Raw genomic sequence first — 10,165 nt, 5'->3', positions numbered from 1 at the left:
TTTAATATATACATGTCTTAATAAGTTGTTCATGAAATTTTTATCGGGAACATTCCTATTCGATAATTTTTCGGTGACAGCTTAAATTGAAGGTACATTAGATTTTAATAGATTGACATTAACTTAACAATATTTATAAAAGCATACATGCATCTGAAATAATGCATCACGCTTGCTATTTACTATTCAGAACATGCAGTTTGGTACTAAATTTATTGTTTAATTGTAATTATTAAGTAGGTTCGTGAAGTACAATGTATCTCTTTTATGTAAATAACTGATACACGTACATGTACCCTACTTGAATAAGCTGTATAAAATGCTTCGGAACCTCTTAGGAAATTATTCTCTTGTCAATGAATACTTACACAACTACAAATTGAAATATTATTTACGCATCGGAAAGATATATTCAAGTGCAATTGAAGAACCTCATTTGTTATAAATAGAGTATTTTAAAGGGTTTCCATGACTTAATTAATATCTCACTACGCGTACCACAACATGCTGATATTGCAAGTGTTGGTTTCCTAAATAGTTATAAAATTGAGGATAGAAACTGAAAATGTTTCAAAGAAAAAACAACTCAACCACCGAGCATAAAACAACCAAGTCCACTAATGATTCTTCAACACACCGAATGAGAAAAAAGGTCAAACTGTAGCTTGCTCAATAAACTACAAAGGTGTACTTCACACTTCACGAAATACTACGTGATAAACATATTTTGTAAGATTGTATACCTCCTCTATACATGTAGCCAATGCAGAATTCATATTAATTGACGACAAAGGCCTGAATCATCTTTTTAATCATGTAAACAACAGTAAACTATTATGCCGTCTAAATAATACCATTTTTAATTTGAATTAATAGATATAGAAAGATGTGGTATGAATGCCAATAAGTAAAATCTCAATAAGAACACCTAAACATTAATCGAACCTCATTATCAGCATTTTCTCTGATAGTCGATTCATTATCTGAGACTCATATCACAAACAAATATGTTGATAAGAATTGATCGTAAGTAAATGTAATACAGAAATGTTTATGACCTACCTAATGTTGATGAGGAGTTAAAATTAATCAAATATATTTGTCAAGTTGATACAAACAAACTATTTGTCATCTTATCAACTGCTGTTTTCAAATAACGAACTTCAAAAAGTATTTTTATACTTGCTTTAAGATTTAATAGACCTTACCTCTTCAATGATGCAGTGTTACGATGTCTAAATCTTGGATAAGGTAAAGCTTGGCATGTAGTCTTTTATATACAAGAGTTTACACGAAACAAAACAACAAAAAGTATGATGTTTACATGTTAACAATTACTTTGAAATGACGATCAATCTAGAAACCTAGTCACAAACATACATATTTACATTGATGCTACAAAAAAATTCTACAATATCAATAGCTAGCAAATGTTTATCATCATGCAAAGAAATGTATATGGTAAGGTTTTCAATTCGTTTGCTTTTCCCTTTATTTATCAATGCAGAACATATTGATCATTATGGGTTATTAAAGCAAATGTATCTTTTCATTTGTTTGTTTTCCAGATTGTGGTTTACCAAATATTGTTTTCATTCAAAGTAGATTCATTTTAATTGTTCCTCGTATGAATGACAGTACACAGAACAAGTCGACAAGACAAATAACACAGTTGGTTCCGATGGGATTGTTTAAAAAACCTCATTGTAGCAAATATGTTGACAATCATAATAATACTAGTAATCAAACATCTTGAATATGTCAATTCTTTGTTTGAGTTCGAGTAATTTGAAGTTAACATGTTTAATTCGTCGCTTCCTTTAAATAGATATTTGTATTTACGTTGTACATTCTTTTTTTTTAACGAAACAAAGTTGTTCGAGTTGCATTTAATTTCATTGCACGAAAACTGGTGTTATGGAAGAAAAGTCAAATGTTGTAATGTTATTCCATGACAAGAAAGACTTATATTGAGATTTAATCCATTACATCCTTTAGTATCTCAAATTCTCAATATACACATCTGATTTCCACTTGCCCCTAGAATTGCTAGTTTTAGAACATTCTTAGCTTAAACCGGGTATTGGTTGCTTATCGGATAGATGTTGAAAAAAAATTCTTACGACAAAAGGAAGACCTAGCAATATAAAGCGGTCACATGACAAGTATAAAAGTCACATGATCAAACCGGAAGTTGAGAAAAGCAATCAAAACAAGAAAATCTCCAGAACAAAATAACAACACTCTGCTACTTTTCCTTTATACTAACATGGCTATTTCAATTTCCTGTTTTCCTTGGTAGCCGAGGAGACGAAGATAAAGTGAACAAAGGTATATACATGTATTAAAGATTTAACATATTTTATTGTACAAAATTAAAAGGAGACTTTACTATACTTTACTGATCACATCCTTTATATTGCTCATATGCCATCATGCAAACTTCAAAACCATCTTTGAAAAAGAGGAACATGAACATACACATGATCAGAAAACACTCAGTTCAATAACAAACTTAGCAAGTCTGAAATTAAAAGTAAACAAATGCAGACCAGTTAATAAATTTTTATTCATAATCCTACTTGCAAATGCCTTCGATACTGAAACAAACCCAGGGCCTAGAAGTCCTAGATGGCCATGTAGTACTTGTAACAAAGCAGTTACCTGGAAGCACAAAGCTGTATGTTGTGACAGCTGTGATATCTGGTTCCATATTAACTGTCAAGGTATACACTCAAATATTTACAAATTTATGGACTCGTGGGAGTGCTTACAATGTGGTATGCCAAATTTTTCAACATCATTATTCAACTCCACATACTCAATAGATACAGAAAATCAGTATTCTGATCTTAGTAAATGCTCAGACTTGAGCAGCCCAGGTGTACCAAATGCAACATCATCACCTATAGAATTACCGGTACATAAAAACAACAAGGGTTCACAACAGAAAAAGCAAAAATCCAAAATAAGAAAACGAATACGAGTAATCAATGTAAATTTCCAATCACTTTGCAATAAAAAACCTGATCTGATTGAAATAATCAATTCATGTGCACCAGACATTATCATTGGTACAGAGACATTGCTAGACAAATCAATACCATCAAATGACTTCTTTCCTAGCAACGTGTACAATGTATACAGAAATGATAGACCAACAAACAACAAAAATCAAAGCCATGGAGGTGTTCTAATAGCTATCACCAAAGGGTTTATTAGTTCTAAAATGGTAGAACTAAAAACAGATTGTGAAATAGTATGGGCAGAAATAAACATCTCTGGCACAAAAAAGATCTGTGTTGGTAGTTACTATAGACCCCCATCAGATAAAGGTACATCTCTGGAACAACTCAACATCTCCTTAAATAGACTAGATAATACAAAAACCACAAATATATGGTTAGGAGGGGACTTTAATCTTGGACACATAGACTGGTCAATACCAGCATTCATCTTAGGCAAACCAGATGCTAAACAACATCAGCTGTTACTAGACATAATATCAAATCATAACTTGCACCAAGCCACAGACAAACCAACACGTAAAGACAGAATATTAGATCTCATTCTTGTAAACAATCCAACTAGTATAAACAAACTCAACACTTTACCACCTATTGGCTCAGCGGATCACGATATAGTTTATGTAGAAATGGACACCTGGCTTAAAAGAGTAAGAGAAACACCAAGAAAAATACTCAAATATAAAGAGGCAAACTGGAACAACATAAGAAATGACCTTACTACAACACTTAATACCATCAATAATATATATGACTCGAGTGATGCAGATACACTATGGAACACCTTTAAAAACGATCTTCTCAAATCAATAGTGTCAAATGTACCTCAAAAAGGCTCACATACAAGCATAGACTACCATGGATAAACAACAACCTTAGGAAACAAATAAAAACAGAAATAAAAATCCTTCCAAATACAAGAAACTAAAACAAACAGTTCAAAAAGAACAAAGGAAGGCATACTGGAACTACATAGAACAAATCATTTGTGATTTACCAATCAATGAACCGGACCAACATCAGTCCACAAACACAAAACCAAAAAAGCTCTGAAAAAAGAAGTTGTACTTGTTACAGACACTACTGAAAAAGCAGAAATTCTTAATATTCCTGATAAGGGTCCAAGCCCATACACAAAAATGCCAGATATAAACATCACTACACCAGGTATCGAAAAATTGCTACATAAGCTAAATCCACATAAAGCAAGTGGTCCAGATAACATCAGTGGACGTGTATTAAAAGAACTAAAAGCACACATAGCACCCATCCTTACCACCATATTTACCAAAACTCTGGAATCGGGAAAAACACCAAAAGACTGGAAACATGCAATTGTTGCACCAGTATTTAAAAAGGGTGAACGATACAAGGCTGAAAATTATAGACCGATTTCACTCACTTGTATTTGTTGTAAGTTGATGGAACATATAGTGACAAGTAACATCATGAACTATTTAGAGGCAAATAACATTCTTTACGACCTCCAACATGGTTTCCGAAAATCCAGATCATGCGAATCACAACTTATTCAATTTATACAAGAACTTCATAACAACAACAGCAAAAATATACAAACAGACCTCATTATTATGGATTTTGCCAAGGCCTTTGATAAGGTTCCCCACAAACGTCTACTCTATAAACTAAAATACTATGGCATTCAAGGTAACACTTTAAAATGGATTCAGGCTTTTTTATCAGACCGTACGCAAACAGTGGTAATAGATGGAATAACATCAAATACAGCACCAGTATCATCAGGTGTCCCCCAAGGAACTGTCCTTGGGCCTATACTCTTTTTAATATACATTAATGATTTTCCAGAATACCTGGAACACAGCAAACTACGACTCTTCGCTGATGACACTATTGTATACCGAGAAATTACATGTCAACAAGACTGCACAAATTTACAAAAAGATCTTAACGCAGCAGCGAAATGGGAGGCTGATTGGCTCATGGCCTTCCATCCTGGAAAATCTTAACCATCACACAAAAAAACAACCATTTAAACACGATTACATCCTTCATAACCATACTTTAGAACTAGTAACATCTGCAAAATATCTTGGCGTAACCCTACAGTCTAACTTAAAATGGAACATTCACTACAACAACATCACATCAAATGCAAATAAATCTCTTGGCTTTCTTAGGCAAATTTAAAAATTTCTAACTCCAGTATCAAATCCCGTGCTTACCAATCAATAGTGAGACCAAAACTTGAATATGCCTGTAGTCTATGGGATCCACACACAGCAGATTATAAAAATAAGCTAGAAATGGTACAGAGGCGTGCGGCCCGATATGTATGTAACAATTACCACAACACCAGTAGTGTTACATCCATGTTAAATGAACTACAATGGCCCTCACTCAGTGAGCGCCGCCTCAAAACCAGACTTATCATGTTCTACAAGGTCATCCATGGACTCATTGCAATCCCATCACTAGTCCTCATACCATCAGATACTAGAACAAGAAAATTACATACCCAAACATTTCGGCAAATATCCACCTCTAAAGACAGCTACAAATGGTCATTCTTTCCGCAAACAATCATTCAATGGAACATGTTGCCACAAGTTGTGGTAGCAAGTCAAACCATTGAAATTTACAGAGATCAGTTGACACCAACTGTTCTCCACAACATAATTTAATTCTATAAATAACAATGTACATATTTTTTAATCACTTGTTGTTTTCTTTCATGTAAATATCACCAAGTATTCTACTAAGTTAAAGTTAAATTTTTGTTCATATTTTTTAATCATATATTCCGCGCATGCAACAGTTCGTAATCTTCAATAATAATGAAGCTGTAACTGTATATCAGAAGAAGAAGACAACGTTGTCGGAAATGATAGTCATGTGATTTGGTTATCAAGTAGATACTGTAAAGGAAAATCAGCTCGAAATCATTGGTAAAAATTCTAAAAATCAGATAGAAAAGACCGACAATAATTCGCAATTTTCTGTCGTAGGAGTACAAGTTTATAATCAATACCTAATTCTGGTATTAAGAAGTTTGTGAAAAGAAAAATAGATGATCTCATTTTCCAGAAGAATCCTGATCCACATGTGGCACCTGGCATGTTGTTCATAAAGTACAAAGCCAGCAATAAGTTTAATTTGTCATTAGTAAAACAAACATTCCGTTACGGTCAACTATCTTGTGATGGCGTCCGTAAAATTGACGGAGGAATAACTTTACCACTTGGAACTCTAATTTCAAAATCTTCTTTGTAATCAACAACTATATCAAAGGCAAATCATGATAGTTTTTAATACAAAACTGAAATAGCGCATCAACTTGGAGATACATACTCTAATGCAGGTGCAACTTGAATGTTGCTACATAAAAATGGAAAGCTGAAATCATTTCTTTCAAATTGTCGTAATGATTTGTTTAACCTAGCACACTCATAGTCAATTTCTACTTAACAGTATCTGTTTTATTCTTTATCTCAATTTGATTGATTGTATGAGTTAAACATAGTCATCAATCATTGAAATAAATAGTGAGAGGAAATTAGTTACTTGTATATAGATATATATATATATAAAGCGCTAAATTGAAATTTAAAGAATATTGCTTTAAAAAGGCTCATGTCTGAAAAAGGAACAAGTTGGCACCAAGAGGAGAACAATTGGTTCCCATGGACATTCCGATTGTTTATTGTAAAACATGTATGTTGGTGACCTGTTGGTGACCTTCTGCTGTTGTTTTTTTTTCTATGGTCGGGTTGTTGTCTCTTTGACACATTCCACATTTCCATTCTCAATTTTATTATGTCAATCAAGAAATATAGCATATTGATACTGGCAGTTTCAGATAGTTTTGTGTCTGCCTGTAGTGATGTAAATTTAATGAGCCAAATCAACACTAATTTAAGACACCAACGTTGTCATAGCCAAACATCACAATAAGCTTATACTTTAGTATAAAAAAAGTCTTTCAAATCTTGAAAGCCCTATGGGAGCTTTAATGACCTTCTTCTACATCTTCATCATCTGCTAGGGTAACATCATATAAGAGCTATTCTTATTTCCTGCCTTATAATTTTAGTTTTCTTGAATGTTTTAGAGATTATTGCTTGACAAGGGATATCGATGCATAAATATATTATCTCAAATATTCATACTGCTCAGTACAGTGTGTGATGTGACCATTAAGGTCGTAACCTGAACATGATGACAAATGAGAGTTCCCAACAGTTCTGTTTTCAAATAAAGAAATTTGTGCAATCAGCATCAGCAACGTTCTTCATCATAAGGAGGTTACTGCAACGAAATCATTTTGTTCCTATTGCATGTTACAGTAACACCAAAAACCATTGCACAAAAAATATTTACTATAAGCAAAGATTTTGGGACAGTGATAAAGAAGAATACATGACCAAAACTTTCACATGTGAATGATCCCAATCGCCTTATGTTTACATCCTCACTAACCATGTTATTACTGGGGGTCTAAACATAATGCAACCCGAACATTTCAATAACTATACTATAACATGGTCATAAGTTCAGAGAACCCCAAAACAAGAATTAGAACCATAACTTAAAACATGGTTCTGGTCTAGCTACGCAATAGTATCGGTTTAACCAAAAGACAAGCCAATCAGGTCTCTGATAAAACGTCGTTTTAATAAGTTGTAAAACTGTTTAAATAATCGTCCAACGTTCGTTTTTAGGAACAGTGAAGCTTGAAATGTTAATCATCTCTTCTCGATAGTTATTGTTATGCCTATGGATGAAATTAATTACGGTAACTTTATATGTATCATGTTTCATTGTTTTTTTGTGTTGTTAAGAGAGTTTATTTCTACTTTCACTTTTATTTTCGTGTTCCGCTACTCTGAGCCGCACTGTTGTATATATTTATATGAACTCTTTTAATTTCAGGTATCGCGGCTGTATCATATTGTATTGTTTGTATTAAATTATTGTTTATAGGATACATTCATTTTGTAGTTAGGACAGTGTTCATTTTCATTGTTTGACCAGAGCCAAGGGGTACCTGGATATGTTTAAAACTGTAATGTGACTAGTATACCGCTTTTTAGCTTACATGTTTATTCTTTTTTATGTTAAAGGGCCTAAATTGTAACCAGGGTTAGTTTTCCCTTAGGTACTCTGTATAAGCTTAAGTCCATATCTCCTCTTTTCCCTCGACTGTTGTAAATTCCTATTTGCTATATAATTGTGAAGGTCTTCACGAAGTCGTGATGCCATCGTAAGACCTTCGGGTAGCTTCGTGATTCATTGGTGTAGACATCATAATGTCAAAACTGCTTGATGGAAACAATGGAAACACGAATGCAATACGATGTTCAAAGATGAATTCCCGGTGACATTACGATGGTGAGGATGGTGATACGAACTCGTTAGGAACCCTCAACATCGGACGAACTTTTTTTTAACATGTTTAAAAATTTAGAACCCTTCCCGAAGTTGTCCCCGAAGTCTAGAAAAAGTGGCCGATGGTTCTACAATGGTTAAAGATGGTTAAAGATGGCACTACAAATAGCCCGATCTGGATACGATCAGTCCCGATTTTGAAAATTTACATAATCGTTTTGCCATCGGCGTAAAAATCGGGACAATGTGACGCGGGCATTATCAAACTCTTATAAAATATTATCATTTCGATTGATTGTTTTGACAGATAAAATGATAGCATTTTTAAATATTTTATAATTCTAGAGAGAACCATTACCATCAAATGTCCAATGGCTTATATCTTGAAAGCACGGACACGGACATTTTAATTTATGTAGTTATTTCTATACTATCAAGTTATTTTTTAAATTCATTTTTTTCATTTAACAAACAGACGTTATATTTATAACCGGAAGAAAAGTGACTTCAGGAACTTTTACTATAATTTGCAAAGTGCTTTTCAGGAACTCTCGTTTTGAATTGAATATTTATATGAACTCTCGTTTTGAATTGAATATTTATATGAACTCTCGTTTTGAATTGAATACTTATATGAACTCTCGTTTTGAATATCTATATATGAACTCTCGTTTTAATTATTTATATGAACTTTCGTTTTAAATTGAATATTTCTCGTTTTAGTTTTAAGTTGAATATTTCTTATTTTAAATGTTTCTTTATTCTTAAATATAATGTTTCTTATTTCAAATACCCAAAGAGATTATAGATTTACTATTTTACAACTTAATCCGATGGCTGTCAAAAGTGCTAAACTTACACTCAACTTCAAAAGAAGCAATTATCGCTATTTTACTAAGTTCAGCCGGAGGACAATAATCCTATTATTATTGCATAACATTGGACAACTATATCTATATTTTATAAGAACCTTTTATAATGTTTTAAGATCCTTAACCTGGGATTAAAGAATTAATTTATGTTTTGTAAACTGTTGCTGGGGCAGTCTTCCCCTAGCTTTCGAACTGTAAACTTGTGTTAATAAATTTGTATATATTTTTATACGGTCTTGCGTTTAAAGCAGCCATAGTGTCGATTATAGACCTACAGACTTTAATGTAACCCGTGCCTAACTTCACGGACTCATGCCGCAAGTTCACGGGGTTATAATGGAAGAAAAGTGACTTCAGGAACTTTTACTATAATTTGCAAAGTGCTTTTCAGGAACTCGTTTTGAATTGAATATTTATATGAACTCTCGTTTTGAATTGAATATTTATATGAACTCTCGTTTTGAATTGAATATTTATATGAACTCTCGTTTTGAATTGAATACTTATATGAACTCTCGTTTTGAATATCTATATATGAACTCTCGTTTTAATTATTTATATGAACTTTCGTTTTAAATTGAATATTTCTCGTTTTAGTTTTAAGTTGAATATTTCTTGTTTTAAATGTTTCTTTATTCTTAAATATAATGTTTCTTATTTCAAATACCCAAAGAGATTATAGATTTACTATTTTACAACTTAATCCGATGGCTGTCAAAAGTGCTAAACTTACACTCAACTTCACAGAAGCAATTATCGCTATTTTACTAAGTTCAGCCGGAGGACAATAATCCTATTATTATTGCATAACATTGGACAACTATATCTATATTTTATAAGAACCTTTTATAATGTTTTAAGATCCTTAACCTGGGATTAAAGAATTAATTTATGTTTTGT

This window comes from Mytilus trossulus, chromosome 10 (assembly GCF_036588685.1).
Source record: "Mytilus trossulus isolate FHL-02 chromosome 10, PNRI_Mtr1.1.1.hap1, whole genome shotgun sequence".
In the NCBI taxonomy this organism is placed as follows: domain Eukaryota; kingdom Metazoa; phylum Mollusca; class Bivalvia; order Mytilida; family Mytilidae; genus Mytilus; species Mytilus trossulus.
This window is presented reverse-complemented; position numbering follows the sequence as displayed.